Here is a 9355-nt window from a genome sequence, read left to right on the forward strand (position 1 = left end):
ATAGTTTCCAGGTTTAAAGATTACTTTTTGGTAATGAATGAACCAATTTTTTTTTTTATTTCTTAGAACTGATAAGAGCTGATACTACACTTGATCTTAGCTAAAAGGCCAAGAAGCAACTGGACCAATTTTTCTTTTTTTTTTTTTGAGATGGAGTCTTGCTGTATTGCCCAGGCTAGAGTGCAGTGATGCGATCTCGGCTCACTGCAACCTCCACATCCAGGGTTCAAGCGATTCTCCTGCCTCAGCCTCCCGAATTTTTAAATGTACAAATGTATTTGATTTTTTTTTTTTTTGAGACAGTGTCTTGCTGTATTGCCCAGGCTGGAGTGCAGTGGCGCAATCTCGACTCACTGCAACCTCTGCCTCCCGGGTTCAAGTGATTCTCGTGCCTCAGCCTCCCAAGTAGCTGGGATTACAGGCATGTGCCACCACACCCGGCTAATTTTTTTTGTATTTTTGGTAGAGATGGGGTTTTGCCGTGTTGCCCAGGCTGATCTCCAACTACTGACCTCAGGTGATCCACCCACCTTGGCCTCCCAAAGTTCTGGGATTACAGGTGTGAGCCACGGCCCTGGGCCTTATTTGACAATTAAAAGTAATTTTTATAAATGATTCTTATTTATATTGTATAAATTACTGTATGTGTTATAACCTGGTTAAAATAGCTCTGCAGCAACAGAAAAATAACTGGATTTTGGTTTTCATTCTTAAATGCTTCTTAACTGAAAACAAAGACACATTAAAAAATGGGATTTAAAGATGGGCAAGCACAGTTTGGACTGGAAATTCATGGAGATTTGAATATAGTCTTGTTACAATAAGAGGTGTTTTTATACTCACAAGAAAAGTAAATTATTTGTATATAGCTAGCATGGTAAAAGTAATTGCTCAATATTCCAAAACTCCAAAAAATCCAATGTTTCTACACAGATTCAATGAGTTATCAGCAAACAAGAGATAGATCCCTGTACTTTCCACATGATTACTGCTGTAAGAATCCAGTGAATGTATACTAGTATTGACTATAGTTGTCACTGCCAAAAGATGACTAAATATGTATACAGTATAAAAGTTTTACTATATGTTTTAAGGGCAGTAAAAATCCTAAAATAATTCAAATGAGAAAATTTTAATGCAACTATATTTTAACACAATATTGGTAAAAGATGTTTCTAGTATTTTGATTTCAGAGACACCTTATCTTCTTTTATGATTTTCACTTAGTTTTTGCAACAATTAGCATTAAATTTATTGACCTAATCTTCTCTTTTCATCATCTCCCTGTCCAGATAAAAATTTGTAGAATATTTAATAGCATTAGGAAAGCTTCCCAGTCTATAAATTCTTAGGTGAATTCTAAGGAGGATTTTAGTCATTCAAATGAGTTTAGATAGATTCTCTAATATTTTCATAACTCTGAGATCTCTGCTTCTTTATCTGTAAAATGAGCAAAGTACTGAGGTTTGCTGAGGATGGAGGGTAGGATAAATGCATAAATAAATATTTATGAAGAGTTTAGACAACCCTCCCCAAAAAAGTGGTAGCAGTTTTTTTAAATATATATTTTTAAAAAATGTTTTTAATGTTTAAAATATTTTTCTCCAAAGTAAATAGTTAACTTGTTTAAAAAGTTCACATTTCTGGCCAGGCGCGGCAGCTCACGCCTGCAATCCCAGCACTTTAGGAGGCCGAGGCAGGCAGATGATGAGGTCAAGAAATCGAGACCATCCTGGCCAACATGGCAAAACCCCATCTCTACTAAAAATACAAAAATTAGCCGGGTGTGGTGGCGCGCGCCTGTAGTCCCAGCTACTTGGGAGGCTGAAGCAGGAGAATCGCTTGACCCCGGAGGCAGAGGTTGCAGTGACCCGAGATCCCACCACTGCACTCCAGCCTGGGCGACAGAGTGAGACTCCGTCTCAAAAAAAAAAAAAGTTCACATTTCTTTCCTGCCCACTACTTTGTCCTTCCTTAGAAGGGTAGTACACAGTGATGGGATTTTGTCTTCCAAGATGGCATGCAGCAAAGAAATAAATGGACAAACCTAAAGAAAAATCAAATGGATTTCAAGAAATATCCTGTCTGCTTTCTGTAGGGAGATTCCAGGGAAATTTACTTCAGCGTAGGCAGAATAGCCTAGGGGAATTTTGACTCCTGCGAATATGATTGAAGCTAGTGGAAATGATGACTCCACCGTGCAGAGAAATAGCAAGGGAGTTTCTATATTCCTTTCTGGCATAAGTAGTTCAGGACAATTCCACAGTACTGTCCCAAACCCTAATGAAGAAACATCCCATGCCAGCATCTCAGTGGCCTTACATTGAAATGAATCAGCTTTAGAATACCTGGTATACGTGGACCCTCAAAAAAATAAGCGTATCCTTTGGTCTCTGTTTTTGCATTCTCAGCTACATCAAGTCTGAACTTAATCCTGTTGATCCACATAAAGACTGACAAATGATGTACACCCACACACACACAAACACACACACACTTCAAGTAAAGAGTCGTGGAGCACCCACAGCTGACTTAATTCAATCCAAATCAAGTGACACCTTGTAACGCTTTTTCTCCCTCTCCATGCATGAGTTCTTCCCACTTGAAAACACACCAGGCCTCAGAAGGCTCACAAACATGGTATGCTTCCATCTCAGGAAGCTGGAGTCAACTTATTTTCTAGAGTACTTTTTTTGGTTATTGAAATCTTAATGCAAAAGCCATTATAGTGGCTATTTTGAAATGCATGCATTGCATAAACTGTATATTTTGCCTCCATTACTAGAAAGCAATTAACAGATCTTGGCTTTTATCTCTGTTGCTCCACATCATGCATGTGAAGACCTTCTGTGGAACTGAAAACCAGTGATCATTTAAGCCAAAATGTCTGCGAGCATAAATCACATCCTTCCTCAGAAGGCACATGGTATTGTATTCTAGTAGAACACATCATCTACATGACACCCGTTGCTGTTCCCTAGTCGTGCTTTCTTAAGGATTTGTTGGGATTGTGTTTTGTTTGGAAATTTTGCAATTAGAAGAATAAAAATTAAATTTATGAATCAGAATTTAATATAAGCTGCATGTTTTTAAAGGCAATTTAGAGGATGTGATGGACTGTTTCTTTATTCATTAAATAAAATTTTATTTATTCTCAATTAATTGTTGGGTTGGTTTTGCTTTTTTTGTTGTTTGTTTGTCCCACTCTTAGTATTCTGTGTTCTGTTATGTGATGGTCAGTCAGGTGTGCCCATGAGAGGAGTCATAGGAAAGGCTCAAGAAAACAAACTTTACTGTACTCACAGATCCTAGAAACAGGAGGCATGTCACACCATGCAGGGCCACACAGGGAAGCACCAGCTTCAGTCAGGAGGCAGAAGGGGCTGGAGCAAGGTGAGAGCCTAGGCCACGGCCTTTATTGGAGTTCCTGCGAGGAAGGCAAGGCAGGGCAGGATTGGCTTGTTTAAATAATTTGGACAGGCTCTAAGGAGAGGTCCCTAGCTACCTGGTATCTGGCCCTGAGATAATTAAGGCAGGTGAATATTACCTCCTGGTGTGTACAGGCCAGATCTCTGGATTGGTTAGTCTGCATACCAAAGGCAAGCTTTCCTTTGAGCCCTTCGCCATCCTTAAAAATTGGCCAGCCTCTCCCCACCCAGAAAAGTTTTTTATTGTTGTTCTGTTTTGTTTTAAGAAACAGTCTCATTCTTTCACCCAGGCTGGAGTGCAGTGGTACTCATAACCTCAAACTCCTGGGCTCAAGCAATTCTCCCACTTCAGCCTCCCAAGTAGCTAGGATTACAGGTGCACACCACCACACCCAGCTAACTTTTAAAATTTTTTGTAAAGACAGGGTCTCACTATGTTGCCCAAACTAGTTTCAAATCCCAGGCTCAAGGGATCCTCCTGCCTGAGCCTCCCAAAGTTCTGGGATTACAGGAAGGAGTGACCACACCCAGCCTAGAAAGGTTTTTTAAATGTTAAAACAGCATAACATACAGTACATTTTAAAACTAAACGATATACTTAGTATATGAGATGGGTAAATTCTTGTTTCCCAGAACAGTAATTTGCTGCATAACAATGTTTTAGTCAATCATTTATATGACAGTGGTCTCTTAAGCTTATAACAGAGATGAAAAATTCCTATCACCTAGTGACTTTGTAGGTAACTGATACGGTTTGGCACTGTGTCCCCTCCCAAATCTCACTTTGAATTGTAATCCCCATAATCCCCACGTGTCTAGGGTGGGACCAGGTGGAGATAATTGAATCATGGGGGCAGCTTCCCCCATGCTGTTCTCTTGATAGTGAGTGAGTCTCACGAGATCTGATGGTTTTATAAGAGTCTGGCTTTTCCCCCCGCTGACACTCATTCTCTCTTCTGACACCCTGTGAGGAGGTGCCTTCTGCCATGATTGTAAATTTATTGAGGCCTCCCCAGCCATGTGGAACTGTGAGTCCATTAAAACTCTTTCCTTTATGAGTTACCCAGTCTCTGGTATTTCTTCATAGCAGTGTGAAAATGGACTATAATACAGTAACATAACATCATAGTGCAACACATGACTCAGCATGTCTGTAGTGATGCTACTGTAAACAAACCAACTGCTCTGCCACTCATATATATTCACACAATTGCACATACAACTATGTACAGTACATAATACTTGATAATGAAAATAAACTATCTTACTGGTTTATGTATCTATTGTAACATACTTTTAGAGTGTACTTCTTCTACTTATAAAAAGAATGGGTAACTGTAAAACAGACTCAGGCACATCCTTCAGGTGGTATTCAAGAAGGCATTGTTATCATAGGAGATGACTCCAGGCCTTATACTACCCCTGAACACCTTCCAGTGCGACAAAATGTGGAGGAGAAAGACAGTGACATTGATGAATCTGGCCCTTTGTAGGCTCAGGTTAACGTGGGCCTACAAAGGTTAATGTGGGCCTACAAAGATTAATGTCTTTTTTTTTTTTGAAACGGAGTCTTGCTCTGTCACCCAGGCTGGAGTGCAATGGTGCGATCTCAGCTCACTGCAACCTCCGCCTCCTGGGTTCAAGTGAGTCTCCTGCCTCAGCCTCCTGAGTAGCTAGGACTACAGCTATGCGCCACCACGCCAGGCCAATTATTGTATTTTTAGTAGAGCTGGGGTTTCACCACGTTGACCAGGCTGGTCTCAAACTCCTGACCTCAGATGATCTGCCCAACTCAGCCCCCTAAAGTGTTGAGATTACAGGCATGAGCCACCATGTCCAGCCATTAATGTGTGTTTCTATGTCTTAGTTTTTAACAAAAAAGTTTAAAAAGTAAAAAAAACATAAAATAAATTTTAATTTAAAAAAATCTTACAGAATAAGAATATAAAGAAAATATTTTTGTACAGCTGCACAATGTGTTTGTGTTTTAAGCAATGTGTTTTTACAAGAGTCAAAAAGTTTGAAAATGTAAAAAAATTACCAATAAAGCTGAGGTTAACTTATTATTAAAGAAAGAAAATATTTTATAAATTGAGTGTAGCCTAAGTGTACAGTGTTTATAAAGTCTGCAGTGGCATACAGTAATGCCCTAGGCTTTCACATTCACTCACCACTCATTCACTGGCTCAGCCAGAGTAGCTTCCATTCCTGCAAGCTCCATTCATGGTAAGTGCTTTATACAGGTGTGCCATTTTTTATCTATAATACTGTATTTTTACTGTGCCTTTTCTATGTTTAGAAACACAAATAATTATCATTGTGTTATAATTTTCCACAGTATTCAGTACAGTAACATGCTGCACAGGTTTATAGGCTAGGAGCAATAGGCTATACCATATAGCCTAGGTGTGTAGCAGGCTAGACCATCTAGTTTGTGTAAGTACACTATGATGTTCATACAATGATGAAATCACCTAACAATGCGTTTCTCAGAATGTATGCCCATTGTTGAGCAATGTGTGACTGTTGTCTTTCAGCTTTGGTATTTTGGGGATACACAATTCATCTGAAATAGCAATCTAAAAATCCTATGTAAATTCAATATAATACTTGTTAATATTTGTACCCACTAGTATATTTATAACCAGAGAAGGGAAAAGGTGTACATATGAGGCAACAGATCATATATTTACAGTCTTATATGTACTTTGAAATTTCTGACCGGGCGCAGTGGCTCACGCCTGTAATCCCAGCACTTTGGGAGGCCAAGACGGGCAGATCACGAGGTCAGGAGATCGAGACCATCCTGGCTAACACGGTGAAACCCTGTCTCTACTAAAAATACAAAAAATTAGCCAGGCGTGGTGTCGGGTGCCTGTAGTCCCAGCTACTCGGGAGGCTGAGGCAGGAGAATGGCATGAACCCGGGAGGCGGAGCTTGCAGTGAGCCAAGATTGGGCCACTGCACTCCAGCCTGGGGAACAGAGCGAGACTCCATCTCAAAAAAAAAAAAAGAAAGAAATGTGTTTCACACATAGGTATAGAAAAGAGATATCTTCAGTGATGTCTAGACAGAGAGCAGATGCTAGCCAAATTCAGTACCAAAATAGCACTTTGCTTTTACTGCATTATGGCAAAATTTAAGTGAATTGAGCCTTAATTGTTGAATCCTGCAGCTCCACTAACCACAACCTAAAGACACCCTCATCTGGGCCATATCTAGCAGAAATTTTAGATCTTCATTAGTATAAATGTCAACTCATTAACTAAGAAACTGGCTATATTGGATGTTTAGCCTCATCTTCCTTATGATCTGCAAATATAAAGAATAGGAAGTCGGCCGGGCGCGGTGGCTCATGCCTGTCATCCCAGCACTTTGGGAGGCCGAGGCGGGTGGATCACGAGGTCAGGAGATCAAGACAATCCTGGCTAACACTGTGAAACCCCGTCTCTACTAAAAATACAAAAAATTAGCTGGGCGTGGTGGCGGGCGCCTGTAGTCCCAGCTACTCGGGAGGCTGAGGCAGGAGAAGGGCGTGAACCCGGGAGGCGGAGCTTGCAGTGAGCCGAGATCGCGCCACTGCACTCTAGCCTGGGCGACAGAGCAAGACTCCGTCTCAAAAATAAATAAATAAATAAATAAATAGGAAGTCAGTATAACCAGTTTTTGGTAATGAGATTAATGGTGGCTTGTCCCATCTTTTTTTGTTTTTGTTTTTGTTTTTGAGACAGGATCTCACTCTGTCACCCAAGCTGGAGTGCTGAGGCACAATCATAGCTCACTGCAACCTCGAACTCCTGGACTCAGGCAATCCTCCCCCAACTCAGCCTCCAGAGTAGTTGGGACTGCAGATGCACACCACCACACCTGGCTACTTTTTAAATTTTTTGTAGAGATGGAGTCTCATTTTGCTGCCCAGGCTGGTCTTGAATTCCTGGCCTCAAGTTATCCTCCTGCCTCAGGCGCCCAAAGTGCTGGGATTGCAGGAATGAGTCACGGCGCCAGTCACCTTTCCCATCTTGATAGTCCTGTTCATGTGTATGTGTTTCTTCTAGAGTTCTGACCTTGGGGTTTGGGAGCTCAATCTCTAGCTTGCACCCAGGGAGAGCCCACATATAATAATAGCTAGTCAAACTTCCAGAGGAGGTCTTCCTTTATTATTTAATGCCCCTCTATTAGGAGCTCTTACAGCACATATCCCTGGTACGACACTAATGAAGGATTCGGCTAAACTCTTTTTAGGACTACTTAATGATTAATGTGTGTGTGTTCTCTTCTGGTTGTCTAGCCAAGGACAAGAATGGTGTCACATAAGACTGGGTATGTGTAGGTACTTGATAATATTTGTTGATTTGTTGAAAAAAGGGAGCACAGATACAAAAGTATTTTTGAATTTTAATGTCTTGTCAAACTAGAAAGAAAATGAATCTACAAGATGAACAGTATAAAATACTATAGCAAGTTTTAGGTTGCTTGGTAATCTAAATTCTATTACGTATCATGATATATGAATCTTGACTGCAAAAAGATTTTATACTTGGTTTTAGCTGAGCTCCTACTTCATAAACCACAATGGATCTCTCAACATACAGTTTGAAGAGTTTCATCAAAGATTGGATTTGATCACTGAGACTCATTTACTTTTCCCTCATATGTCTTCCAGGCAAAAAAAAATAGTACATTGAGTGGGGTGGAAAGTTTAGAAATTTGGTAAAAGCTAAGTTGCTTCCAGAAATCTTCAAAACCCAGTAGCAGAAAGCTAAAGTCTTAATATTTAAAAGACAGACTCCCATTCTTTTGGAGGAGCGAGGTTAGGGAAGAAGTATGAGATTCGAATCCCATCATTTTAATTAAATTGTTTTATTTCATTAAGAAAATGTTGTTAAATTAGTAGCCAAAAATGAAATATCTATTGAAAAAATAACTTTTTTCTGTGCAAAGCCCTATACTAGAAGCCATAGAGATATAATGAAAAGCACACTACTCTTTCACAAGGTATTTACAGTTCAGAGAGGGAGATGTGACACCCTACCTGAAAAATGATTAATGATCTTAATATATTTTTGAGACGTTCTCTGATAAACAAAAGCACCGATTTCGCTCATTCTCGAACTCTGCACACTTACTAGAGTTATTAATGAAGCTTCTCAGGAGATCTGAGTAAGTAGACTATTGTGCCCAATTAGCGAGTAACGCAAATGCCTTGAATCTTGCCATTGACCCAAGTGCACACTGCAGAGCGGAGTTGTGACTAGAAAGGGGTCCCGGCATCATGACTTCTGGAACTGTGTTGTTTGTCTGCTAGATCACATAGCGTCTTTTAAGAGTTGTTGGAGTCAAGAGGTTAAACATTTTACTATTGAATTTGCAGTTTCTAAATTTTCAGTTTACTATCAAATTTGCAGGAAGCAAAGTTCTGAGCTCTCCTCTGTTTCTTATTAATGGATATCACCTGGAAAGGGAAATGCAGCTTCGAACTCCCAAGGGGTTTCTGAAAATACACTTGCATTTTTTGTTTGTTTTTGTTTTTTTGTTTTGTTTTGTTTTTTGAAACGGAGTTTTGCTCTTATTGCCCAAGCTGGAGTGCAATGGCACAATCTCGGCTCACTGCAACCTCCACTTCCCGGGTTCAAGTGATTCTCCTGCCTCAGCTTCCCAAGTAGCTGGGATTACAGGCATATGCCACCACGCCTGGCTAATTTTGTATTTTTAGTAGAGATAGGGTTTCATCATGTTGGTCAGGCTAGTCTCAAACTTCTAACCTCAGGTGATAGGTGATCCACCTGCCTCGGCCTCCCAAAGTACTGGGATTACAGGCATGAGCCACCACGCCTGGCCCACTTGTGATTTTTTTAAGTGTAAATGTATGTATAGGTTGGGGAAGACACTTTCCCTCATTACAAACCAAATGGATTTTGATAGGGATA

General features: G+C 40.3%; 1 pseudogene; it reads right to left on the bottom strand.

The window, feature by feature from the left end:
- Nucleotides 1-120, bottom strand: LOC116466247 (U2 spliceosomal RNA; annotated as a pseudogene).
- Nucleotides 121-9355: the final 9235 nt, after the last annotated feature.

The sequence above is a fragment of the Hylobates moloch genome, unplaced genomic scaffold (genome assembly GCF_009828535.3).
Source record: "Hylobates moloch isolate HMO894 unplaced genomic scaffold, HMol_V3 SCAFFOLD_3, whole genome shotgun sequence".
In the NCBI taxonomy this organism is placed as follows: Eukaryota; Metazoa; Chordata; class Mammalia; order Primates; family Hylobatidae; genus Hylobates; species Hylobates moloch.